Below are 27957 nucleotides of genomic sequence, written 5' to 3' on the forward strand. Positions count from 1 at the left end.
CGAAAGTTTTTTGCATATGTAACCAAACTTCTGCTTTCCTATGTTACAAGCCTTCCTTCAAGGAAAACATTCAACCACACTGCCTTTCAGATAAAGGAGAACTCATTATTTCCATCCTACTGAAAGAGACAAAAGCAATTCAAGATATTCTCTCCTGCCACACCCAAGGTTTCCATTTTCAGTGGAGAAGCCCCTTTTACACTTGCATTTCACACGAACCGATAATCTGTTATTCCATAAAACACAAGCACCTTATGTCTCCATCCCCATTTGACTCACTTGGCAGACCTGGCAATTTCCATTAAAGTGCATGTTTCTTTGCCCATTCAAGGACCTTCATGCTCTTGCCAGGTTAAGATAAAATTTAAAAGGGTTCTTTGCCTGTTTTCTCAGTAAAATTACAAACCATTTTTACTCTTCTCAGTAGATAGCTCATTTATCCACATTTCAAGATATACTGTTCTATAAACAATAGTTCAGTTATCCTCCTGGTCACGCAACTCTTCAGGAAACAAAAAAAGCATTTTTCTGTCTGCTTAGACGGCATCAATATTATTACAGCTTACAGAAAAAAAGTTTTGTAAAGAATTTATTGAAAACAGGCACAGTCTAGCAATTTGACCACATGTCTAAGAGCTCTGCATAATTCAAACAAGCAATTTTACTTGTCTGTTCTGCAATTTTCCCATTAATGAAAATAATATTTACTTCACAGGGGTCAGAATGATTAATTTCCATGAAGAGCTTGAATCTAAAACAGAGGGTAATTTGATAGATCTCTGAGGAGAGAGGGTGAAGGAAAAACAAATTAGATTTTATATTCATTTTCAAATGAGAAAATATTTGAGTTGCAGTAGAACCAGCTACTTTTGCATTTCCAAGAATATTAGCAAAGTTACACACAATAAAGAAAATTCAATGCTAATATCATTTCTCTCGAACTACATGCCCAAGCTGTGAACAGCAGCAGACTCTTCCACACCAGATTTTCATCTGAACAGACAAGGTTTGGAATCTGCCTTGACTCTTGTCCATTCCAAAGTTGCTGCAGTTTCACTAATAAAATGAGATGTAACATTTTGAGAACACAGTCCTCATTTATCCATGGGAAGGAAGGGAAGAGAGTTACAGAACACTCTGAACACTTTTAATAAACCTAAACCAGAAGAGAAATGTAAGAAAGTAACTCATGAATCCAGACACTAATAATATAGCTAACTATTAAGGATTCATGAAAGTCTATTCCCAGCTTCAACTGTTCAACTCAAGGCCACAAAAATTACCCAGTCCACATCAATGTACTACATAATTATACAAATGCTTTTCTTAAGGTGGTCTCACTATTACAGAATCATTTGCGCCCAGGCTGACCAGGTATAGCTGAGAATCTGGTCCACACCTTTTCTTCTTTTGTTAAAAATAAAGGGATTTTGAATGTCTGGCTCTCACCATAGGATTGTCTTATTTGTCAGTAAATACACAGAAGCATGAAATCACAAATACATACTTTTCCTGCTTTTTTTAGTACAAGAAGCACTGAGAAATTAGGCTACTTCAGGTAGATTACTTTGGGTATCTTGAATTAATTTCTGGAATATGTTTGACAGAGAGTAAAGAGTCTTAAGAAAAATGGTCTTTGTCAGAGCAAATATCTGATGCACTGATGGATGGCATATTGTACAATACATACCACGTTGACACAGACTCTGACACAAGATACATCATCTTTAAGAGTACCATGGTCTGAAGGTAAATGAGTAATTACAAGATACAAGATTGAACCCAAGTTAGAAGATGGAGATATAAGGAAGTCATGGGGGTTTTTTGCTATTATTTTTGGCAAGGGGAGGGGGCTAAAATAGCATATTTGTTTATCTACAGCTGCAGCTGAAACACTTTAGAACTAACACCCTTGAATGCAGGGAAAGATACACTGTTGAAAAACTCATTATTTTAATAGGAATACCAAAAAACTAGACACCATTGTTTCTAAAGAAACTGCAATCCTAGGAAAGAAACTAAAATAAGAAAATTGTTAACATGGTACATTAGATTATGAAGAAACAACACAGCAAGGTTATCCATTCTTAATGAAGTACGTGAAATATTTCCATGTTGCCACAAATTGAGATTCCACACTTCAGTAAGTATTCATTAGTGCTGGGGAAAACCCCAATCTAGGTACAAGAGCAGAAAAAAGTGACTTAATATAATGCCATAGCATAAAAGGTGATAACATGGGTTTTGTTAGGTTTTTTTGTTTGTTTAGATGCAGAAAACTGAGTTTACTTGTACTTTACAAAAGAATGCTCTTTTAAGGAGAGGTTCACTAATGTTATTAACTGCAAACCTACAGCACCAGGCCAATGTAATCAAACAGCAATTACAGAAGTTGCAGAAGCTACAAGTGTTAAAGAACATAAAACTAAAAAGGGAGCAAGGGGCATAACATCGGCAATTCGAGAGGCCCGTAAATAATGTTTGGGGTTTTTTTCCAAGCCACAGAAACCCCGTGGAGGAGGCGCAACATCTCCGCCAGCAGCAGCACTTCTCCAGAAGGCAGCCACGGTGTTCTCAGCAGCTCATCTCAGCCACTGCAGAAGCGCCCAACTCACCCACCACCCAGAAGCACCCACTATCCATGGCCGTTTCTTAATCTAATACACTATGTACACCACAGATTTCCATTAAAGAGGAGAAAAGTCTCTGATCTTATGCCAGGCTAAAAAATTCAAATACAAAATAATTAGTAATAGAAGCACAAAACCTGTACCCATTACTAATGAACATTTCTTTTTAAGCAATTTCACAATCCAAATAGTACCTTGTGCTCTAGTCCATTTGAGTCATTGTCCATCACAGTCAAGAATACACAGGAACAAATCAATTCTTCACCTGCTTCTCTATATCCTTTAGGGCAGAACATGACTACCCTTCTAAATAAAAGCCTTGAGAAAAGCCTGTTCCAGTGATTCATTCAAATAAACATGCCAGCAAAGGTTTACATTCCACCAGTTGAATGTAAAAATAAGAAGTGACTATAAATCTTGAGGGGAAAAAATTAACACATTGTTCTTCAGTTTTTCGGTAAAATTTGTCCATTCGTATCAGACAACCGAAATATTGCACAGCTCAGCGAGCTATACTAACAGGAGAGCTAGAAGTCAGTGCTACTAGGTAGAAGTTATGGACTCCACATGACATGTCATTCCTTTGAATACATAGATAGGAACATGTGTTTAATAAAAAAAAGGTTATTCTCTTACATTAAATAAGAACAAACCCAGTGACACGTAATCATTCTGAGATCCTGTCCACATTATTCCTATCTAAAAAAGCTTGCCTGCACACCTGCAGTGAAACACAGCAAGCTTTCTTGAAATTGAAAAAATTTAAATATTAGCTTTAAAATGCACTGTCTCGTGAACACACACACACGAAGCTTCAAACTGTTTCACAAACAGGAAAATACTTCACTGAAAAGACTGTCTCAGCTGTTAACATGGCCATTTGAACTAACTAACAGCATATTTTCTTCCCCATACATTTGGAGACCCATTCTGAAAATCTGTAGGGTTATTATATGATGCTTAACCACCACTGACAGTGTCTACAAAGAGCCTACAGCATGTCTTAAATTATTTTTATCCAATCCTAACAACATGACAGCATCATCACTACAAATGCATGATGGTTAGCTTCCAATGGGATTAGGAAAAGCATGGGAAAGAAAGCATTAGTAATGCATCACATGGAATTCAAACAATCCAGAGCAGAGACATGGGGCACAAGCACAACTTTAACAAATCCTGCTTATAAAAAAACCCAGACATACAGTCAGTGACAGCTGATTTCAGAAACATCCTATTAAGGCCGTACAGGGCCAGTCGAACCCGTTATAAAGCATGTACGTGCTGCTGGTGAGGGAGAGCTCTATTCCCCCCTTCTTTGGAAGCATTGGCTTTCAGCAGGATCCATCCCTTGCTTCAGCCCACCCTGCAGCTGCACACACCTGTAAGTGGAGGAGGCAGGAAGGAGCAGCTGAGCTGGAGCAGGGCGAGGACAAAAGCAAGATGCATCCCCTCCTTCCCGGGGCTGCATGGGCTCAAGGAGGAAAATTCTCAATTTTGCTAGGAAAATACAGATCCCGTCCACTACTGCTACAACAGCAATTGCCAAGAGAGAAGGCTGAGCTCTGAGACACCAAAATGAAAGATCTCATCCCATTGGCTTTATTAGTTACCCCAGACAACTGTTCATCGATTTTGAGGAAAAAAAACCACCTGAACTTTATCTAAAAATACTAATTTTACCAGGTACAAGCAAGCTTAAAATCTGTCAATACACTCCAAAGTTCGGTTTGGATATAGTTTGACTCTTATTCCAAGAGATTCAGCAGAAGATTTGGGAAAAAAAAAAACCAAAACAAAACAAAACAAACCACAACGCGGCAGATCTAGTTACCACACATGGCACAGTTTCCTTTTTTAGCATGACTGATGTAAGGGGAATTGAAGATGAGCTTCCACAGTCCTGATGTCCCATAGATGGGAGACAAATCCAATCACCCCAGGCTGGTGCACTCTGTTAATATATCTTCTCCTGACCTGTGGTAAGTAATCTCATAACTCATATGTAAAACTGCTCTGCTGAACTAGTTTTTAGAAAGGTCACAAATGCTTATCCAGCAATTACATACAAGAACAATTTGCTGCCCAGTTTCAAATATTTGGAAAACATAGTTATTATTGGCACATTACACGAAAAGGTATTTGAAATTCAGAATAAAGAGATCCACCATCCCATATATGACTTCAGTATTTAGGTACAGAATAATTAGCACTTGTAGTTTTGATTCGGTAAACAGAAAGGTCTTTTCTTGACATGGGAACGCTTCCAAATCTAAAGATATGTATTTTTATGATATTTCAGAGGGTACCACATAGTTTGTAAGATGATGACCTAAAAGGACTTCCCCATCACCAGTGTCTCAACCACCAGTCACATAAAGCCAAAGCGTTAAGAAAACAGCCCTCTGCTGCAGAGGGAAGAGACCATACAGCAAACCCATACTCCGCACAGGACTGCAATCATCGTGTTCACACAGCACTCTAGAGATGCACAGATTTTTAACACATTTCTAAGAATTTTACAAACATTATCTCCAGATAGATTGGGTGCACACTGCTTACCCAAAATAGCTGGTAAGATACCCTAGAAAGCTGTCAATAACAACACAAAATTTACTCCAGAGGAGAAGGGACTCCTGTCACGCTGCTCGCTCAGTTCTCTCCTTACATTGCAACAGGGTCTCTGTTTACAGTCTCAGGTTGTTTTCAAACAAAAATATACCTTGATCATAAGTATTCCTCACACCTCCCTGGCTTTCTGAAATATTTTGGTATTAGTGAAGCACAGGTAAGGGTTCCTTTCCTCATATCTAGACTCAACACATGAAAATTTCTCTTATCATGAACCTCACCCAAAAACCCAACTGTTACGTGAGTGCACTTCTCCAGAGGGAAGTGTTTGCTTTTACCCAAAAGAATGATCCTTGTGATCCCTGCACCGGGCAGCAGGCTGTAAATACAGTTTCGCTGAGGAGAGGACAGGAGTAACACCACAGCACGAGGCTTCAATGGAAAACTACCTTCACCAAATCATGCCACGAGGATAGCGTGTGCTCGCAGATTTGGTGCTTTGCTGCTCTTCTCACTCAAGTGTGTCACTTAGTTTTGTGTTAGACAAGTTACAGAATATAAATCTTAATATGTTGCCAATCAAATCTTAACTAACTGTGCACGGTAATTAGAGGAAAACTATCAGAGCCCATATGAAAGGGCCGTCAGGAAAAAAGAAACTGCTATAATTGCAAACATCAGAGGTAAATAAAGAATGTCAGCGTGACTAAAACAGAACAACCCTTCAAAATAAAGGTAACTTTAAAAAAAAAAAAAAAAAACAACTAAACAACAACAAAAAAGCCTTTCAGATGAGTGATGCCACCACTCAACACAAGTCCTGAAGCCCTTCTCCCTGCAGTGGGCAGGGAGAAGCAGCACCAGACACACCTGTGAGGCCCTGGGGTGACCTTACCCTCTAAGAAAAACCAAGGTAAATTCCATTCCAAGTTAGTTCACCCCAAGAAAAAAAAAAACCAAACGTGCTTAGTGTCATGGAAGACCAATTTGGCTGCATGGTAATGAACACAAAATAAATCTAGCTTTTGAGAGAATATTGTAGGAACTCTCCTCTCAGAAATTGTCTACCAGCATGTGTGTGCTGTGTTTACACTTAATTTTCCACCAATTCCAACTCTGAATCACATTCACTAATTTGCCAACAATTGTGCCTACACCTGGAAGGAAAGGGGAAGAAATGGGAGAACAGCAAGATGCCAAACCCCTTAACTTGAAGAAATTATTGGCTAAAGCCTAGTCTCTTTTTTCAGAATTTTTTGTGGACTTCAAAAAGCTTATAAATATGTCCTTATATTTGAGAAATACAACCTAAGGCTTTCAAACAATTTACCTTTAACTACAGTTGTTAATAATTTCTTAAACATGCTTATATTCACAGCACAAATACCACACTGCAGGACTCAAAGGGATTTTTTTTTTTTTTTTTGCTGCTGTATTTTTGTTAGGTTGATTTCATAAACCATCTGTTTCTCAGTAAAATACATACATAAATGGTATCTGCCTTAAAACAAGCCCTCAAGTAAAAGGTCCTACCTTCATCCTCCTTCCTTTCAGGCCTTAGAGTTGGCAGATGGTCAAGAGGATGTTTATAGTAATAGAGGATGTTTATCAACCAGCCTTCATAGGTTAAAGAGGCTGGTGCCTTAATAAAAACATTTGACAATGTCTTTTAGCAATCAGAGTACTGAACATGTAATGCATTCAATAATTCTATTAAAAAAATACTTGGAGAACACTGCTCCTGTGCTCACATCTGCAAAGCTGCCTTCTTACACCTATCTAGGTCTAAATCCTCAAAATACAACCTTCACTCAACCTCTGTCATATTTAAGCATTACTTTAATACAGAGTAAGTCTCAACAACACTTTTGGAGTTAACAGTCTCCAATGACTCTACAGGTTTGAGAAGGAAACACTTACAAATTCCTGGTCGTCTTATATTGCAATTTTGATTAAACTTCCTTTATTTGTTTGAAGACAGAAAGTGAAAGTTTAGTAAACTTATTAACCAGGTCACAGTCAGACTTGCATAAACTTTACTATGCTAATCACAGAAAAACAAAAGCTATACTAGCATACTGGATTTGCATGGGTTACAGAAGACATTGTTCAACGTCACAGGCCAGGACTAATCTATATTCTGTGTATAACTTCCTTAATGGAGTCTTCAAGCATTCCTCCTTATCGCACTTCTGTGAAACAAGAATTATGCCATTTCAGAGACGTAACCGAGGTAGGCAAGCTGAGTGTCAGAGGGTCTCTTGTTGGGCATGCTCGGGACCCTCAGGGACCCCCCAGGGCAGCCAACCCACAGCCCAGTACCATACACTTCCATACATGCGAGTTAACTGTCACCGCTATGGAATCATACTCCATTGTGTGCTACTGCATTTTTAACAAGATTTCAGCTAGTCCTCCAATTACTCACTACTGGAAAGGGGCCATCTTAAAAAAAAATCCCCACTGCACACTAAGGCTTGACTCCCCAAAAGGATATATTTGCCTAAAAAAAGGCACTTGAACACATACATCCAAGTGGCACACAAAATCCTAGTTTTGCCCTTCAGGGGTTAAGCTGTTAGAGGGTAATGCCATGCTTATGTTAGCCTGGAGCAAGCGGGAGCTGGAGAGGACAGGAGTCTTGGCTTTTCCTATTCTCTGTCCTTTTACGTGCTGTCACCAACAGCCAGCTGATGACATGGTGAACCAGATCAAGAGGGCCAACACAACTGGAAGCTGAAATGTCTTCATTGGCAGGTTAGCTTTAACAAAAAGCAGTTTTCAGTCAAGTTTGCTGAATGGCTACCAGAATGCCTGTGCCAGAAAGAGGCTACATGGAAAAGTGCAGGAGAGTACAAGACCACAGTTTTCAGCAGCAACTGAGTCAATTCAGGATGGACTGAAATTGCCTGGGGAGCTAAATGTAATCATCTGCATTTCCACAAGTCATCTTCCCAAGCTTCTGTTCCTGGTGAGAATTTTTATTATCTTATGCCCAACAACACCTAAACTGGGAAATCAGATCTGGTTTTCAAACAAGATCCTCTTCCATCACACCACCTGGGAGTGTTGGTTGACAGCCAGCTGAACATGAGCTGGCAGTGTGCCCAGGTGGCCAAGAAAGCCAATGGCATCCTGGCTTGTATCAAAAATAGCATGGCCAGCAGGACTAGGGAAGTGATCATGCCCCTGTACTCGGCACTGGTGAGGCCGCACCTCGAATGCTGTGTTCAGTTTTGGGCCCCCCACTACAAGAGAGACATTGAGGTTCTGGAGCGTGTCCAGAGAAGGGCAACGAAGCTGGTGAAGGGTCTGGAGAACAAGTCTGATGAGGAGCGGCTGAGGGAACTGGGGTTGTTTAGCCTGGAGAAAAGGAGGCTGAGGGGAGACCTTATCGCTCTCTTCAACTACCTGAAAGGAGGTTGTAGAGAGGTGGGGGTCGGTCTCTTCTCCCAGGTAACAAGTGGTAGGACGAAAGGAAATGGCCTCAAGTTGCGCCGGGGGGGGTTAGACTGGATATTAGGAAATTTTACTTCACTGAAAGGGTTGTCAAGCATTGGAACAGACTGCCTAGGGAAGTGGTTGAGTCACCATCCCTAGAGGTATTTAAAAGACATTTGGATGAGGTGCTTAGGGACATGGTATAGTGGTGGTCTTGGTCGTGTTAGGTTTACGGTTGGACTCGATGATCTTAAAGGTCTTTTCCAACCTATACGATTCTGTGATTCTGCGATTCTGTACACCAGGGCCTAATCCAGCACATCCAACACACAGCCAATAAACCAGAGCCTAATAGAAGTACATCTCGCATAAATCAAGAGGACTGTGATCCACATGAAACAATTAATACAGACACTGCTAGTCAAAACTTCAGGAGGGGGGTGGTAGTACTGGTTATAAAGGTTAAGTAAGCACTTCTCAGATTTGAGACAGTATAATTGACCCCCCCCCCATGTACTTTTTTCTTTAAATCGGTAGATCCAAGTCCTGTAATATATCAACTAAGACTTACTATGCATTGAGCTGACCATCCACAAAATGACTGCTCACGAAACTGCCTACTAAAGACTTTCACCTTTAAAAGATGTTAAACTATATTTTAGCTCCTAAAAACACCCCCAATATTAATTTATAAAACATTTTTATACATTTTATATGAGTTCCATTAATATACAATTCTAATATACTATTCTAAATAACTTCTAAACCTAATATACTTCCAAAAGAAAAATACCATATATAGAAAGCCATGAAATAATGATACAAGTTACATGTTCAGCAACTTTCAAATTGGATTATAAGCATAATTGTCACACGTATACTGCATACTAACTGTAAATATCTAATATATTTTGCTCTAGGGAACAAATGTATGTTTTTAAAACAAGGCAAATCAAATAGTATTAAGGATTTTTAATTGTCTGTGACCTAGCAAGGATAACTAGTATACTTCTTACTGGGTATCTTTCTTACTGATTGAAATACCAGTAATTTCCCTGTAGACTGAAGCATATATTATCAAATGACTACTATGCCCTGAAGAGGCCATAAATTAATAATGGTATGCAGTGACTTGATACTGTATGAGGGGAGGGGGAAGGTAGAAAAGGAATACACATTATGTCAGCAAATTGCAATATGCCATCACCAATTTTACCAGCAACAGACAGAAGAAACAGGTAAATGACTTGCAGGCTCCTGTGCGAAGATACACAGCTCAAAGTTTCCATCCAAGTCACATCATGTCAACATCCTAGTATCTAGAAGTCATCATTAGCTCTGAAGTTAGTGACAGCACGTTACATTTTTAAGAGTGACTTGGCTTTACAACAGGAAGCAAACTAATCTGTAAATTTTAAGCCTTCTAATATAAAGAATTGAGAGCATAGCTGCTGCAGTAACAGAGATACAGAAGGCCACCTAAGCAGCAAATACCCTTTACCAGGGAACCAGAAATCTGAAATACATACACATGCAGACACCTAATACAGTTCTATACTCATCTGTGCTCCAAAAGAGAACGATAGAGGGAGAAAGACAAAATCAGGTATGCAGAAAACAAAACAAAAAAAATTAGCAAAAAAGCAATGTTTTCGTATTTCAAAGTCATAGCAATATAGGATTCAGTTTAACAAGCATTTGAAAACATTCTATAAGTACACTCAATAGAGGGCTCACATCAGCAAGAACCATTACTTATACTTCAGAAGTGACATGTATTTGAAGGAATTTGACTGTCATGTGTACCAAAAGAGAGTATGATAGGTTTAGTTAAATGAATGCTTCAGAAGAAAAGATACCAGGACACCTCAAACACTATGCAACTGAAGAAAATGCTGTATTTCTTAATTAGATGCATTCACAGGGAAAGACCTGGAAGTGTAGCTTACATGGAAAAGAGCATCCCAAAGACTAAGTTATCATGTAAGCAACAGGTCTCAGGAAAAAAAAAAAAAACAAAAAAAAAACAAAAAAAACCAAACCTTCAGACTACTGCATTACCATTATTCCAACGTTAGGTGCTCACAGCAGCTTATTCCAGGAGATCTGGCCAGAACAGAAGACTAGATTCCAGGAAACAGGCAGGGATCGTACATCATTCAGATAGAAGGGGCACTTGGGGGCATATTAACATGAGAGATACTTTAAAGAAGTAGTGATCTATGTAGAAACAGGGCATTAAACATACTAAAAAAGATCTCACCATTGCAACAGAAGTTACAAATCCAGAGGGATCAAGAAAAAAATAGGTTTCTTTTAGGTGCAAAGACTATAGCATATATTAAACAAATTGACCCTCAAATCTTTCAAGTTCTTCCTAGTTTGTTGCTTATACTTTTAACAACTTTTTCAAAATGTTTCATATCCAGTGCTTGATGATGAAACAGCACTTGCTTTGTTCTGTTTTAAGGGCAACAAATGCAGGGAGTTAGCATTGAGGACCTCTATAAAGCACAAGATACCTGATGAACTTTGTAAACTCAAATGCAAACTTTGCCAAAGAGATCCATGTCCGATCTTCTGGTTACATGCTTTTGGCAAGAAGAATGCTTGGCCTTCGTGGCTAGACAGAAGCTGCAGCTCAGCTGTGGTCTCAGTTCTTGCTGGAGGTGACGCACTCAGTACATCTTGTAGGAAGAGCACTATCCAATTTCACCATTCTGGACAACGACGTTTCTTTCAGATACCTTTTGCTTACATTTGTAAACCCACATATAAGTCTATTCATGCACAAGACACTAACGAGTCAGTCCAGAAGTGGTGGATGTTTGCATTTCAGATGCCCCAGACATTTCATTCACAGCTCTCATTTGCACCCAGCTGCATTCCACAAGGCCACTGCTGGCCACATACCCAAATCTACATTACGTTCATATAACCAAATATACATTACGTTGACTTAAATCCATACTCACTACTAGTTTTACCAGATGTCCTAAAATGTAAATAAAACGCACACTGCCATCTTCCTTTTTACCCACAGAATAAAACAGAAGCGTTCAATAAATGACTGATTTTTGGACTGATGATTGCAGGACACTGCTGCAGCTCATTTCTATTGACTCTTTTTCCATTTGGGGAGGTGAAAGAAGGGAAATAATTATTTGAATTCTCATGCAATCCAATCAGTTTTGCTCACATATGTGCATTAATACAGGCATTACTGTCACAGTAGGGAAAAAGGCTGAATATCAACAAGAAGTTAAATCACACAAGATTATTTTAGCATCAGACTGATTGCGTAATTCTGACCTTTAATCAAAAATGTAAAAAAATACATCAATTCAAAATGCATCCTTTTGCCATGCAGATAAAACAGAGGTCATATTCCTAACCCCAAACTCCAAGCAAAGAGGCATTACAGTAGCCAGTGATCATGGTCTTTTATCCCATGAGCTAAGCAGAAAAATCCTAGAACTAAAACAAATACTAAAATCATAACAGCAAATACTGGATTTGGTGGGCTTTGCAAGCGCCATAGCTTGATGTCACATCTAGAGAGACTACAGGAACTAAATGTATAAGGTATGAATACATTAAAGCCTATAGAGTTGGACAAAGACAGCAAACAAAAGTATTGTTTCTAATAATATAGAAATAATTGGGGAACTCTGGTAGACAATGGTAGTTAAAAAGTGAAGTTCCAGGTGACTTTACATACACTTTACTCAACATAACTAGAATCTCATGTTACCAGGCATGCCACCCTGCCTGGCTTTACACATCTGCAGCAAGGCAAAAGTTGCATTTACCAAAATTACTTCTAGTTGTATGACACAGATATCTGTGCCTCTGAAGCTTTATGCCTACCACATGATCTTGCCATTACCAACCAAGCCACTGGTGGAAATAATGCATTGTAAACCAAGCAGGAATTTGGAAACACTTGAACACATGTAAGAGAAAAGAGAAAAGAGACAACAAGTGCAAAGAAACAATTCTGCAAACCAAGCTCAAGGAAAAAAATCTTATCCAGTATCAAGGGGAATGCTAGGGTTTAGAGATGAATTTGTACATTGCAATGTTTCTATAAATATCTTCTTTTAAAGAAAGTGTCTGGTCTTTCTTTCCAACGAACTTATAACATGATAAATGCTGTCACCTTAAGAGGTACTCTGAGCTCAGAGAAAAAGAGGACAAGCCTGAAAAAAGCAGGTTAAATTGGAGCATGTTGTGAAACAGTACATGGAGACAGATACTTGCTATGTAAGTGTGAAGACTAAATAGTAGATAAGTCCTCCTGCTTTTAAGAAAGTGCTCATAAAAGGTACACCCCAAGAAACAATCATCACTTTTTTGAACACGTGACCTTTATAAAAGGTTAGATTTCCAGGTCTTGTGAGAAAGGGTAAGTGAGGAAGCTTTGCACTGAACCTCTGAAACAGGCAAACAACAACAAGAATTACACAGCATTCATGTGTGAATATAAATTAAAGGCTGTTGCAGGTTTTTGGCTTTTGTGGCTGGTAGAACTGGTCACTCAGCTTATGCCAGATTAAAATTAAATAAAAGCTTCAGGTACAGATAACTTCCCTGCTTTGCCATGAGGGAAGCCAGCACCTCAAGAACCTTGCCAGTTGCTCTTCACAGTTCCACTAACATCTCAAAACCAGAGCAGAACACAAAGTGTCAACAGTTCTCAAACTGGCTTCCAGAAACAAGACCAATTCAGGTTATTTTCTACCTATGAAGCCATAGGTAACAATGCTACATAACCCTTGACAAACTACCACTTTAAAACCTTATAAAATCTAGATTTAAAACAAACAAAAAAAAACCCACCACACAACAACAACAAACAAAAACAACCAACCACCCAGACCCCTGCAATGCTCATGAGTAATTTTACTTATAGGAATATTCTTGCTGAAGCTAACTAGACTGTTCACAAATACATGCTCTCGTGTTGTTACAATCAGGAACTAACATTATCCTCAAGGCAGATACCTTTTCTTAGAAAACATAAAAAAACCCCTAACTTTAAGTGACTTGTCCATGATCTTAAAACAAGTTGGGGAGGGGGAATTCCAAAATAAACACGTTCATTCAATATTCATCTGCTCATCCATTTGTATTACACAAGTTGACTCATTCATTTTAAGCAAATATTAAAGGTGACTATAAAATTAGCATATTGGAATTTGAACAAGGAAGTATGCACTACCTATAAAACATCCCAAACCCCTCCCAAAAATACCTGTAAATCAATAGACAATAAGCAAAAATATGTATCCCTGACTTGAGAAAACTCACATGAAGTTTTATTTTGCCAACCTGTTCACAGATGTTGTCTGGAGTACCTTTAACATATTCATTCATTCATTCCTAATACATTGTTCTAGCTATTCCCTGCTTTTAATTCTAGTTGAGCTTTGCTGCTGACTGTTAAGGTAAAATAAAATTTCTGCTAAACTGTATAAAGTGGAAAATATTTTAAAACAGAACAATTTTTTTTTCCTGTTTAGTCAAAGGAAAGCATCTTTGCTTTGGGTCAGCCCTAGATAATTAGAATATTATAGAACATTAGGAATTCAGAATGACTTTCAGGTAGTCTGCTCAGGAAATTCTGCCTATTCTCAAAGAAAAAAAAAGAAAGGTCGCTGTTTTATAGCTAAAAATCAGATACTTTCATGGTGAGTTTTCCTCTTTTTTCCAACACTGTTTACATTATACTAAGACAATGGAATTTAGTCACACCTGACAAGAAATATCTTCAGAGATGCAGCCAAAAGTGTATTTGCAGGACAGAAAGTCACATTCACAAAATTAGCTATTTCAGGTAAACAGCAATGCATAAACAGGGTTGTGCAAGGAATAAAAGAAAGAAACTTATCAGCAACTGCACTGCAATGTTGTTTCTGCATTACCACTATCATGGAATACACAATCACCCATTCCTCAGTACTAACAAGCTCTATATAATACATAAAAATATTCCCAGGATGTCCCAATTCTGTATGCAGGAAGAGACTGCACAAGCTGTTTATCGAAATCTCAGTGTTCTGTAGCAGGATTCAAACTGGTGAATCTACCAGAAGACATTATCTGTAAGAAGATACATTGAGCATAAAACCTACCTTCCCATTTTCTTGCACTCCATTTCTTTAAACCTAGAGCAGGAATGCAAAGTCTGTTTTTACTTGAAGGTGTATTTTCAATATAGTCTGCCTCCAAATTTGAAATACTAAAGAAGAAATGCAGTACACTGATTTTAGCTACTTCAATTAAAGCATTGGTGGAAAAATCCTGTCCCAATCCTATTTAAAAAAAAAAAAAAAAACACCACAACATCTCAGGCATATTGCCTAGTTTTTCCTTTATAAGCATGATGTTTTGGGAAAAAAAATATTAATAAGTACACAAATTGAAAATGAAAAATTTAGAGTGCAGTCCAAGGAAAATATCACCCTGTCTAAAAAACAGCGTATGGTAGGTCTTTCACGAAAGGCTGAAACCTTCTAACTTGTTTTGCCAATATAAGAGAGCTCTTTTATAACTGTTAACCGACAAATGACGCAAGAAACATCTCTTCCCCATCTAAATCTCTTCTGGTTGAACTGAGAAATCCACTCGCTATACCAGAACGAAGTGAGCAGCACTCTTTATTGCTTGAAAACAACTTTCACATGCCTCTCAAGTAAGATTAAATTTATCAATAAAAAGCTCATTTTCAGTGATGCCACACTGCTATTGGTCCCAAGTGTATGCTCAGAGATAAGTACAGGTCCACCAGTGTGGCATAAGAAGGGCTAATGCAGCCCCACCGGGATCACCAGGGCAGCTGTTTGCTCTGGCTCATGTATGCACAGCTGCACCTCTCCCTCTTCTCTCCTAGCTGGCAGCTACACCCAGCCTTGTATAAATAAGATTCAGCTGAATACCACTGTAGTTAATATTTTCAGGTTTGGGGTATTTTTTTCCCCCCTGATAATTGATTTCAGATTTTGCATTTGTAGAAGATAACTGAAGTTCCCTTTTGAGTCCTACGGTCCAGGCAGCTAAGGGTAAAAACAGATGAGCTAGGAGATACTCTTCTATTCTAAGATAAACTAATGAAACATCATGAGTAGGAGTTACAAACCCCTGATACTCCCTCAGCATACACCCTGGGTGTGCCCATCACATCAATCAGACCTGGCACTCCCTATGGTTGCAGTTCTGATCTGAAATTCAAGAGCAAAATTGTTGTGGTTGGACAGAAATGAGGCAACAGAGACTGCCGTATTCGTTTTTCTCGCCTCACCCTTAGAAGATTTTGGAGCAATGACGGAGCCGTAGGAAGTGGTGCATGAGTGCTCCTAACTGCACCACGGGAAGTTCCCTCTGGTGTGTCCCAGAAGTGGAACGTCCAAGGCACAGTCAGACAGATCTCATATTAATTGTTTTTGTATATTCAGACCTTGAGTTTTAAATAGTCAGAATTTCATTGAAGCCATACCCTGTCAGTTAGCATGGAACCTATTCACAGTATGTTTTAGAGTAAACAGATGAGTCACTGAAGTCATCATGTTCCTTGAGATTGTTGTGCATTTCAAATTCCCTTCCTGTTCATAAGAAAAAGCAAACAGGTTAGAGAGATGAATAAATATAACTGTTTGACCACAAATAAACCCATGCCTAGATATGAAGTGCCTGTATTTCACTCTCCTTTTAAAAAGGAAACAGATCTCTCAGAATGGAGATTTAAATACTGACTGCTGTGGTCCTTCTAACATCCTTTAAATCAGTATCTACATAAGAATTCTAGCGATCAAACTACATAAATGCAGGTGATAGAAATAAGCCAATAGATTTGGATTGCGATAACCCAAAAAGCAGGCTAGTTAGTGCAGAAAACTAGCTTGAAGCCTCCACCAACTTCAGATTCTTTCCATGCACTGTCATACTATGGATTATTTTAACTCCAGTATCACTTGGGATTTTGTCGCTAATTCCAAGAAATCCTGCTCTTCTCCATTTAGGAGTAACCTAAAATGTGACCTTATTTTGCTCATACCCAAATTACTATGACCATTCTGCCATACTGTTGTAGATTTCCTTGTTCTGCTTGCCTTTCTGCATCTCTCTGAAAAAACCTTACACAGCAGTCTCTATCCCTGCATATGCTATTGCATTGTTGTATCCCTTATAACACATGGTAAGTAAGAACACACGGAGAAAAAAAGCACACGTAGACTGCAGAGGAAACAGCAACAAGACATGCCTTTCACCGAAAAGAATGGCAAAATGCTTAAAAGTGACAGAACTCATTTAGAAAAGGAGCTACAATAAGGCTAGCTTCTAAGGCATATAGACAAACTGGGTTTGGAGATAGTAAAGAAAAGGTGTGGAGGTTTTGTGTTTTGGTCTTGAAGACCTTAAACACCATATGGCTTTAGTTGTCTGAACTAGATACTTTGCAAAATTCTCAGTGATCCAAGAGGTCAGTCTAGCCCCCAACCCCAGCACAAGTCTAAATGATTGAGTGTTTCAATGGTATTACCAAACTTCAGCCCACAAATAAATAATCTGCAGGACAAACATACAGCCCATCCATAACAGAAACAAGCCAAAAAATTTTGAAATGCAAGTATACAAAGATATGTTTCCTTGATTCTGTAATGAGGATACCACAGGGCAGCCCCTCACAAAAGGGGCAATTTGATTTGCAATTGCAAATTTCAGATTTCTGAATATTTCCTAGAAAGTAGTTTTGCTAAAATGGGACATCCAACACAATGGCTTTATTTTAAGGTGTATCTTAATCGAAAAACTGACTAGAACACCCTGGAACTAACACACATTTTGGGGGGGGGGGGGGGGGGCAGGAATTGCACATTTCTTTTTCAATAGCATGTCTGACACCAACACGAAGGACTGCAAGAAGCCTTGACAGTAAGAACCTCACTGAAAAGAGGGAAGAATCAACAGTTTGAGAACTGCCACATTTGGAAAATGACAGAAAATAACCTCTTATGGAAGGAAAAAAAAGAAGAAAAATCAAACTGAGGACTATTTTAAATATCAGACATCCTGTTTTTATAAAAAAATTTATTGTATCAACCAGATAAATTTTACCTACTACATGATGAATTAAAGATTTAATTACAAGCAAAAACTCTTTACAATCATTGTCTACATCTCTGGCTTCCAAAATTATATGAATAGATGGGAATGCAATGCCCAGTATTACAAGCTTAACATGTATCCACAAATCTATAAAATCTGGATTATGGAAACTTCTGCAATATCTGAGTTAAACAGAACACTTTAGAGCTTTGCCTCAGTCACTTGTAAAAGACAGGCTCCAGAAATGATGTAAAGGTATGATTAAACTTTCCCAGTTATAGACAGACAGGTTCTTTCATCTGGTAACCAAGGTCTGCATCCAGGCTTGGACACCCACATCTGGTCACACAGGGGATGTGCTCTTTCTTACTACTTAAGTTTCAAAGTTTCAGAGCCCCACGTGTTTCCTGGACTACAATTTTATTCCCCATAATATTAGCTAATAGCTCCCTAGAAATACCAACATAAAAGTTACTGCCAAATTAAATATTGTTCTCCAGCTTAACAGCTTCCTTTCTCTTGGAATATCTCTTGGCAGTTACGGTTGACACGGTCACGTTTACACACCTCTGGAAGCTAGACAGTCTTCACTACTCCCCTCCCTGTTGCAAAGGGTAACAAGAGCAAGGGCTCCAGTTTATACACTAGACATGGCAACATAAATTGAAGATTCAGATGGGAATTCCAGCGCTAGGCTAAGGTTTACAATGGCCTTCTGATGGGGCACTCTCAACCTGATTATTGTAAAAAATCACACAATTGGATGCATGTCAAATAACAGAAGGATTCTATAATTTCTTACAAGTCCTTTTTCTAACCAACGGACAAGCCAAGATGGGCAGGAACATCCAGTCTAGTCATTCAACAACAAAGTACAACCCAAAGAAAGAAGCACGTCCTACTGAAATTGGTCTCAATGGAGCACTTTTCTGGGACACAAGAAAGCCAGTTACTGGGAGTTTCACAGCTGGAGTGCTATAGTTTTCCACGTTCATGGTCTCAGGCAATGTACAAGCATGCCCAGACCACCAACCCAGAACACAACTTAGCAACTTACTATTGCTCAAGAACCACTTTTATTTTTATGTAAAGGGAAGCATACTACTACTAAATCAAGACAGAAAGATTTTCTTTTTTTCTTTTTATTACTTTAAATAGTAGACATTACTGCCCTCCTGCAACTACATTACCAAATACTGGGAGCAATCATCCAAGGAATAGCATGGTATTAGGACAATGACACTTTCCAGATAAGTATGTTTAGACCAAAGTTGAGGAAACATTTAGTGAATAATTAAGCATATGATTTTTTTACATAAGCAGTCTTAATTTTGACTAGCTGCTCCACCTCTTTTAATAATAAGAGAGCCAAGCACCCAGGAAAGTTTCTAGATATAGTCAGGTGTTAAGTATCAAAGTAAAGGGGGAAAAAGGAGTAGTAAATTGGGTAACTATGAATAAAACAAAACATGTAGCCTATGTTTTCATATAATAAATATCGCATATGTCTTACCAAAAGGAAGGACAATATGAGGTCATAAAGAATGAAATGAGTGGTTCGGGTGAAGCGGAAAGAGTACTAAAGCACAAATAATCCTTAGCCTCAATAAGTCATTCCACAAGTAATCAAAAGTCAATTACTTATTTCAGTTCTCCATTGGGTCTTTCCATCTGTGCATTGCTTTGTAGATAAAGTACCTGCTGTGACTTTCATTCCTAGCACTGAGCAAACCAATGAACTCTGAAGTTCGGTCCCGGCTACATTCTCTACAACTACAGTGGATCCAAAGGTCTTTCACACCAGTGTCCCAACAAGAGATACCAGAGGTCCAGTGCCAGACAGCTCTTATAGACCCCAAGAATCCAGAAGCCTTCATTACTCACACAGAAATAAAATGTCAAAATGAACACAGAGCAACTTGTTTACTGGACAGGACAGGAACACCGAACACACTGCTACAGGCTGCCTAGAGAGTTTGTAGAAACTCCACCCTTGGAAACAGCCAATACTTACCTGCAAAAAGTCCTGAGCAACCTGGATTCACTTCATCCTGGCACTGGACTACATGACGTCTAGTGGTCCCTTCAAACCATTATTCTTTTAACATCTTAAACATACTCAATTTTGAATGTCCACATGACAGAAATATATTTCCAACAATGTAAATCTTTCTTTATACTAGGCAGACTATTAGTAAACTCACATGTACTCACTGTCAACACTTTAAAAAGATGAAAATTAGACTACAACAACCAAAACAGTCCTAAGTTTATCGCTACAGTCATTAGTTATGAGTGTTACCATATCAATTGATTTTGCTAGCTTAAACTTACTGCATTACTAACAGATACCTTCTCCATTAGACAGCACCAGTATACATCAGAAAGGCAAGAGCAACATTAGATCCGATTTAATTAATATAAAGTGTTGGACAAGATGTGAACAGACAAGAAGAAAACCTAGATCTAAGACTTCTCATTTTCAGGCTCAAGTCTTCCAATTTCTATCATAAGTAATTAGAAAAGCAGTCATTCCTAATTAATTTTCTCCACATTCACTGTATTATAATTTTTCATTATCAATGAAGCATGCATTTCGTAACATCCGAAACAGAAAAAGACCAAAGCAATTCTGGAAATATGACTTATGCACTTAAGTTGTATGCCAAATGTGTACTTTACTTCAGTGCCAAATCACAATACTATTTCAAAATGCAACTATGAATAAAACTCTCTCTTTGCCTTGAGGTGTCACATTTACTATGACCATATACTTCAGCTTTCAGCCATACAAAATTACATTCAAACTGCAAATTCATGGGAATAGCCCATCCCAGAAGGAAAAGATGTTTTGTCAGTACTTGCTCTTCCTCTTTGATAAGATCAGTTTAGTTGCTGTCAAACCTGAAATAGTCTTATAGCAGGAGAGAGCTGACCAGTTTGTTTTCCTACTCCCAGCAACAGGAAGAAACACTGTCCGTATTCCAGCTTGTGTAAGTTTCCTCCAAGCAATTAAAATTTTTATTTAGTACTACTGAGAAGGTCCATGCACTGTTGCACAAAAAGTGTATCATTACCTTGAGTTTTACACTTAAGATCAAGCATAGCTGCTTATAAACCAAGAAAGGCCTAGCCTTTTAACCAACACTGCATTAATGAACCTGTACTAGCATAACTCCTCTCTATCTAGGTAGTTGCACACTTTATGGAAAGATGCATAATTTCTGATTTATTTTACTTTACTTTTATAATATATATCAGAATAATCAAGTGTGTGTGCATATATATCTGTAGATATAGAGATATCTCACAGAAGAAAGAAAAAAAAAAATATATATATCCTCCTACCCCCAGAATCAAAGCTTTACTCACTAGAAGAGCAAACACAGCCAGGGAGAGTTATACAAGGCTTTTAAGTTAGGCAGAAGTATCTTGACCTCTAAAAAGAAAACACCAGAAAGCGTAGCCATCTGAGATTTTGAAGAGTATCCACTCTGAGGATCTTAAGAGCACAACTATGGTGGTGTTCTGCTAAGTAGGAAGGGAAGACCAGAAGAGGGATAAGACCGACATAATAAAGATTTAGGAATAACAACAGTTTTGGAAGCGGGAAGGTACATGGGGAATTTTGCAGTTAGTCTGAAGAGAAAATGTTCCCCCATCTGCGATACCCAGCGTATTACCTTGTGGCATGCCTTTTTATTTCTAGTGTCTCTTCACAACAGATAGCCCAGAGAACTAGGCTCTCCAGGCTTTGGAAAACCGAAATAAAAAGCACTCTGCTAGGAGTCCTCCTATATACCCTATAGAAGGACCCCTATAGCACAGCCATCCTAAGCACAAAATCCGTAGTACAATTGATGCTTCCAGCCATCAGGAGCAGCACGGAATTTCACCTTCCATTTCATGTATCACTGTTTCCTGTGTCTAGTTATTACCTCTCCCCCTTTCCATGGCATAACCACTGATGGCCTGAACTTTGGGCACGTATATATTTAAAAGGCACTTGTGCTGAAGTCTCATGGGAAAAATGTTTGTATTATGCCTTTAAGTATGATATCACTTCTTCGAGCACCAAATTCCCCTTTTAAAAATCTATACTGTTATTTTCCATTTTCAAATGAATTACTGAAACCAAGGAATATCTTATTTGAAAAAAGTGAAATTAATTTTACTGTATAAACTCTTGTTCCCATGGGTATGAGAAAAATACACTAAATGGCCATTTCATTCAGCATTTCTACCTTCACCTTGACCATTAAAGCACAGAATAGAAAGAGCAAGGATAATGTGTTATTTGAGAAGAATCTTTTTATGGAGCTTTGGGTTCAAGGAGGGATTTCCTTCATTCATTCTATTTTTAAAAATCCGTGAAACAGGGCTGAAGCGCCAGCTAATCTTATTTCTTTCAGATGTCAGTTCAGAAATAAGAGGAAAGATTTGCTTTCAACTTTGAGCAGCTTAGCTTGCAGGTCCCTCCCCGAGAGAGGCTTGGCTATTACTCAAATTCATCCAGCAGCAATGAAGTGCCCAACTCCCCCTTGATGTGCTGATGAAACCCAAGAAACATTTTATATAATCACAATGGCAAACACCAGAAGAAGGATGTGTGCATGCATAAATATATCACATCATGATTCTCTCTTCTGGTGAGCTACAAAAATCTCATATAACAAGTTATGCCACCTCACTGTCTAAAGGCAGTCTGTCTTCAGCCAGTCAGATGGTAAATTAATGCTTTGACATGCCATACCATACAGATTTCCACAAAAAAAACCACCACCATCAAGATGATTTAGACAGCAAAGGGTACAAGAGTTATATCTGAATAGTCACAGAGCAATTAAGGAATGTGAACACCATGCTCAGGAACAGCAGCTACATGAAATACAGGGTGTAGCATAAAGTGTTTGATTTTATTGTGAAACACTACTTAGATTTCAGGAATAAGAGTATCAAAATGTTCCTCAAGGGACATAAAAATTCCCTGTGACTGTGATTTTAAAGCACACATAGTAAGAATTAAACACTATTAAATACTTCTATTACCATAGTGCGTAACAAATTAAATCAAAATAGGACCTACTTTGTATTAGATGCAGCAAAAACAAAGCCAGTTCCTGAGATAATTACCTAAAGTACTTGTCATACTGCAAGCATTAGGCAATTAATATCGAAACGGCGTTGTCTCCGCCAGAGGGAAAGATGCCATATAGTTAAGGATGTACAAGTTCATTTTCAATTGTGCAACACCTTGTTTGGATTGCTTGTTTCTATTTCATCTGCATAAATTCTGTAAAGTTATCATTTAATTATGCAGTACGCAAATCCCTATGTTTCAGTTGGTTTAAGCCGTTGCAGTCAGAGCACAGGAATTCATCGTCTCCCTAGTAACACACACCTGATCCAGAAAAGACTCAGACACACACAGAGCAATGCAGGCAGGCGACAGCAATTTCTGGAAGTGACTTTAAAAAGACCTTACCCACCAGTGAAGGAAATCTGCTCCAAACGACAAAATTCATAGCTTCAGGGGTTTTAAGCCCCCTCCACTCCAGCAATGCTCAGAAGTGTTTTCCACCAACCTAAGCCAAACTACTGCACCCATCCTCGCTTGATGATGGTAAAAACCAAACCAAATCAACTTTGTAATCACACCAGGAGCGGTGCTACAAAGGAATTTACCTGGGGCTAACTCAAGGCATCCCTGAGAGCTACCTCACCAGTGTGACCTGGTGCTCCTCAAGCACCACTGCCTGAACGGACCACGTTGCAGGATAGTGCCATCCTCTGCCCTGGCTGCCAAGAATCGCTGCAGCTCCAGCTCACAGCCCAATTCCCATACCAGCGGCAGTCGGTGGCCTCATTTTCCCTTTGAGGATGATCCCTGGATAAATACCAACAAATATTGCCGCTAACATTCAGGCAGAACATTCAAGTCCTTAATGTCTCCTGACTACATCTGAAGTTAATGGGGGGGGGGGGGGCAGCAGCGGAGGGAGACAGGATGATCAGTCCAGGGCCACCATGAGATCAAATGCCATGCAACTCCTCATGCTGCCTGAAGGTGAACTTCTTCAGAGCTAACATTTCCCCAGAAAATAAAAGATGCAGCAGGACTGCAATACATTCAATACATCCAACAGTCCTCTGAAGTGACAGCACCTATTTCTACATATGTAGTTTGAAAAAGAACGGGAATAAGAAATACAGAAAAAGTTCAGAGTATTCTGCTCTGTTCTCGGGAAGCATCACACTCGAGCACCAGACTCCTTTCTAAACTCCCTAGCAAAATAGATGTTGCTAACTTTTTTTAATATGCAAATCTCACTTTTAATCAGTTATAACAGATCTTCTAATCAAACTCTGTTCTACTACTCAAAATTTGAGTCTTTTTTTCAAGAAACAAGAAAGCTGTTCTTTCATCATCCAGCCAATTAACTGTATTTTTTTTCTTAGAAAGGCACAAAAGAAAAAAAATATTTATTTCCCAACAACTGGTATACAATTTCTCAGCGAGGCTTCCTCGACTCATCTCTATTATTCCAACTCAGATGTGGGGTTTTTTTTCCCCCCAAAAAGGGTGCAGCAGAGTAGCTGTGAAAGGCAAGATATTGATTATGACCACCATTCACAATGTGAAAAATTAACTGTCAGGAGAACATTTAATGAATTAGTTCTGCAAACACATGAAAAATTTTCTTTCAACTCCAATACTCTGAGTATTTACAACCCCCTAAAATTATCCCAAGGGCCGAATTACTTTACAAAATTAATTAGTGAAAAATCCCAGTGAACCCATTTTTAAATGTGTGCAAGAATTATAAAGCGCATTTTTTCCCTTCTGCCCTAAGTAGCAGCTGTCCTATTTATCTTTCAGGCTTTTTACTCCACACTGGGACTGTTCACACACAAACTTTGACAGAAGTGGGAGAACGTATTTTTAAAGAGACTCAAAAAAATAAAAAGACTACGTGCTTCAACAGTTTAAGATAAGCATCAGAAAATAACCTTAAAAAGAGCTATATAACTTTCATATTGTTTTGAGCTTATCCTCATAAACACGGTTGGCTAATTCCATTTAACTAGAGAAAGCCAGGTTACCCTCCGGGAAAATAACAGATTAGCCTACGCTTACAAAATGTGATTCTTTGAACTTTTAAATATATATATATTGCAGCTCCACAAAGACTTCCCCTCCCCACTGCCATCTCCCATACAGCCCCCCTCTATAAGGCTCTATTGCCTGGCAAATAAGAAACAAAAATAATTCCCAGCTGGCAGTCATTTGGCCAAGTGATAGCGAATGAAACAACAGGCAATCAAAGTACTAGTGAAATAGTTTAACGGTTACACTGCTGCAGCGCAGTTTTCACACACCATCTCAGAGTTACACAAAATACTCTGCTGGCCCTGGTGCCATGAAGGCAGGTGGCACTTCCTTGAAGTTATGGCATTTTTATACATGCATGCATATATATAAAAAATAAACAAACTAGCAAGATTTAGCAATATTCAGATATTTGTGAACCGTAACAACTGAAGCAAAGTTAACACCAGACCCCCAAGTTTTCAAGCTCCCGCCATGAGAGAGAAGTGCAATTCCCTCTTCTCACAGTGTCTTCAGTGCTCATTTCTACCACACTCTCTTGGAGAAGACATTAAAGAACCAATCTGAATGAAACATCATGAGTTAAATCCACAAACACATCCCTAAAGAGATGAAGTCAGATTAATTCAAGCCACAATACCTAATAGTTCGCTACCGCCACAAGCTGTAACCTGACAGACAACTTCCTTCCCCTCCATGCCCCGTCCTTCTGGGTTACCTCTCCAGTGGCTTAGCTGACCTGCGCAGTGCCAAGTCAGACACAGGCTAACGCCGTGAGAAGGGAGGAACAGGGAAAGAGGAGGTACTGGAGGAACGCTTATGGAGGGGTTTTCTAATTCTCTCATAATGGAGCTTGTTACTTATTGATATTAGATATATATCAATATTAGATATATATTAGATATATTATATTAGATATAATATAATATTAGATATATATCAGTATTAGATATATATTGGCCTCTCTGATACCACTTAGAAGTAAAACCTGACAGACTCCACAAAGCACATATCTGTAAAGAAAAAGGGAACCAACAACATACAATGCTCACACACGCAGGGTTAAAAAAAAAATTTAAAAAAGCAAGCAGCAATGGTTTTCAAAGCAGAAAGTTAAAACTGCACAAGCCCAACTTCCACAGGTTGGTGGTTTTTTTTTTTGATAGGTCATTTTTAAAATCAGAAAGTTTCTGACTTACTTTCAGAGGGCACAAATGCAATGTTTCCCAGACTCTGCTGAGTCTCAGGCTTTTGTTCTGCTAGTAGCTGCAACTGACTAGCACTCGGGGCCTGGAGTTTAATAAAGAGATCCATTTTTTAAAAGATGGCAATATTAATATTAACTTTCAATTTCAAAAAAAGGCAAGACTACAAGATGAAATAAAAAGAAGTAACAACATTTCCAAGTGGGCCCAAGAAAGTTTCTAACAGTGAAGAGGAAAATTGGCACATTAAAATTGTATTAATACTACCCACATTGCTCATGGGGAAAAGCTAGTCTTTCCCTGTTAACACGTAACAAACATTTCATTTTTAAAAAGCCTGTTTGGTGTTATTTGGTACACGTGAATTTTGGGCTATGAAACTGCTCAAGTTTACAAGGAAGCATGCCTTTCAGTATAAACAATTCAGTTTTAAAACCTTATGACTTCATCATTACACAAGAACGATTCTTCTGTTGCACCTTACTGGTTTCGTTCCCTGGTCTTATAACATTGCCCGAAGACATCACAACTGCCTGAACTGAAGTTTGTGGTCTTTTGTCAAGTAGCTGATACACACAGAGTTCATTTTCTCCTACCGTTTTATCAAATATGTTGCTTCTGTTGAACTTCATGAAGGGAAAAAAGTGCAAATAATCCAAAGCAAATTTTGCCTTAAAATTGCTAAGACTGTGAATAATTTTCAGGTGACATTGTATTTTCTGTCCATTGTCTTACTTCTGCTTATCTGGACTCATCCCATCCAAAAATAATTGCAACTCATTTGTTTCTAGTGCAGTACGCAACCATTTTGTTACACTAACATCAGCTAGACTTAAGCAATATTGACTATGTTAATTGACAAAACTCAACACTTAAATTTCAGCACTGTATCTCTGTTAGTTAACTAAATAAAGCTTATATGGAAACTTTTTTGGTTTTGTTTGTTTCCCAGAAAAGGAAGAGGCATGGAGCAAAGAAGCCAAGATTTACAATGTAAATGAACAGGTTGATAAAGTATTTTAATTTCACATAATTTATTACTGTTATAGTTTTAAAAAAAGCGAGAGTCAGGAAGAAGGTAGAAAGCTAACCCAATGAAATGGTAAGTGATAAACTTCTAATTGCCTCTTGGCCACCAGCCTCTGAACTTTGGCACCACTGACAATTGTACAATGACTTGAAATATGAGTTGGTAATTACTGATGGTCTCTGTATACATCAATTCCCATATATCAGCCAAATCTTTCATCAAGAATGAATATGCCTTTTGTCTTCTGTAATTACAGTAAACATTGTCCTGCCACTGACCAAGATTTCCTTACTATAGAAAACATATTTTCACAACAGAACACTTTGTTTTTCAGTTCCACCAGGAGTAGCTTGAATCCATCACAGCTGAATGTACTGATCATTAAGAAAAAGCAGTCCATGTCCTACTGCAACAAAGAATAAATTTTAAATTGATTAAAATGTGAATCTACCCTGGAATCCTTTTTCACCTGAAAGAAATCTACGTCCCTCTCTTAACCCATTAACCCTGCAGGCAATAAGAATGACAGCATAGCAGAAACAGCAGGTCTTAGCACTCTGTTACTAATATAATGGACAGGCTTTAAGGAAGGTTTGGAGTTCATTCAAGACAAAAAACCCTGTTGCTACTGTTGCCCTGTTGTCACAACCTGAAAGAGATTCTGAATGTAAAGCCTTCTTTACAACAGTTCAAGCCATACCTTTACGGTCTAGTTTACCTCCACTTTCCTCACAATCTCCTCCTTTTTGTTGCATCTTCCATTTCATTTTCTGCAATTACTTGAAAATTCTTGTTTCACCACTCATTTTCGTTGTTAAAAAGAAATGTTTACCCCACATTCTATGTATCGGAATTTATATA

The 27957-nt window shown here is 38.4% G+C and overlaps 1 protein-coding gene across 17 annotated transcripts in view; it reads right to left on the reverse strand.

Annotated features, from left to right (window-relative positions):
- SIPA1L1 (signal induced proliferation associated 1 like 1) overlaps nucleotides 1-27957 on the reverse strand; it is a 226756-nt gene that overhangs the window by 157055 nt on the left and 41744 nt on the right. The window contains exon 4 of one of the 17 annotated variants that reach the window (XM_075502881.1): nucleotides 11165-11362. The exons of the other annotated variants lie outside the window; for them this stretch is intronic. The gene's annotated coding sequence lies outside the window, so the exon portion shown is untranslated. The remainder of the gene's footprint in view (nucleotides 1-11164; nucleotides 11363-27957) is intronic. 17 annotated transcript variants of the gene reach the window in all.

This window comes from Mycteria americana, chromosome 5 (genome assembly GCF_035582795.1).
Source record: "Mycteria americana isolate JAX WOST 10 ecotype Jacksonville Zoo and Gardens chromosome 5, USCA_MyAme_1.0, whole genome shotgun sequence".
Lineage (NCBI taxonomy): Eukaryota > Metazoa > Chordata > Aves > Ciconiiformes > Ciconiidae > Mycteria > Mycteria americana.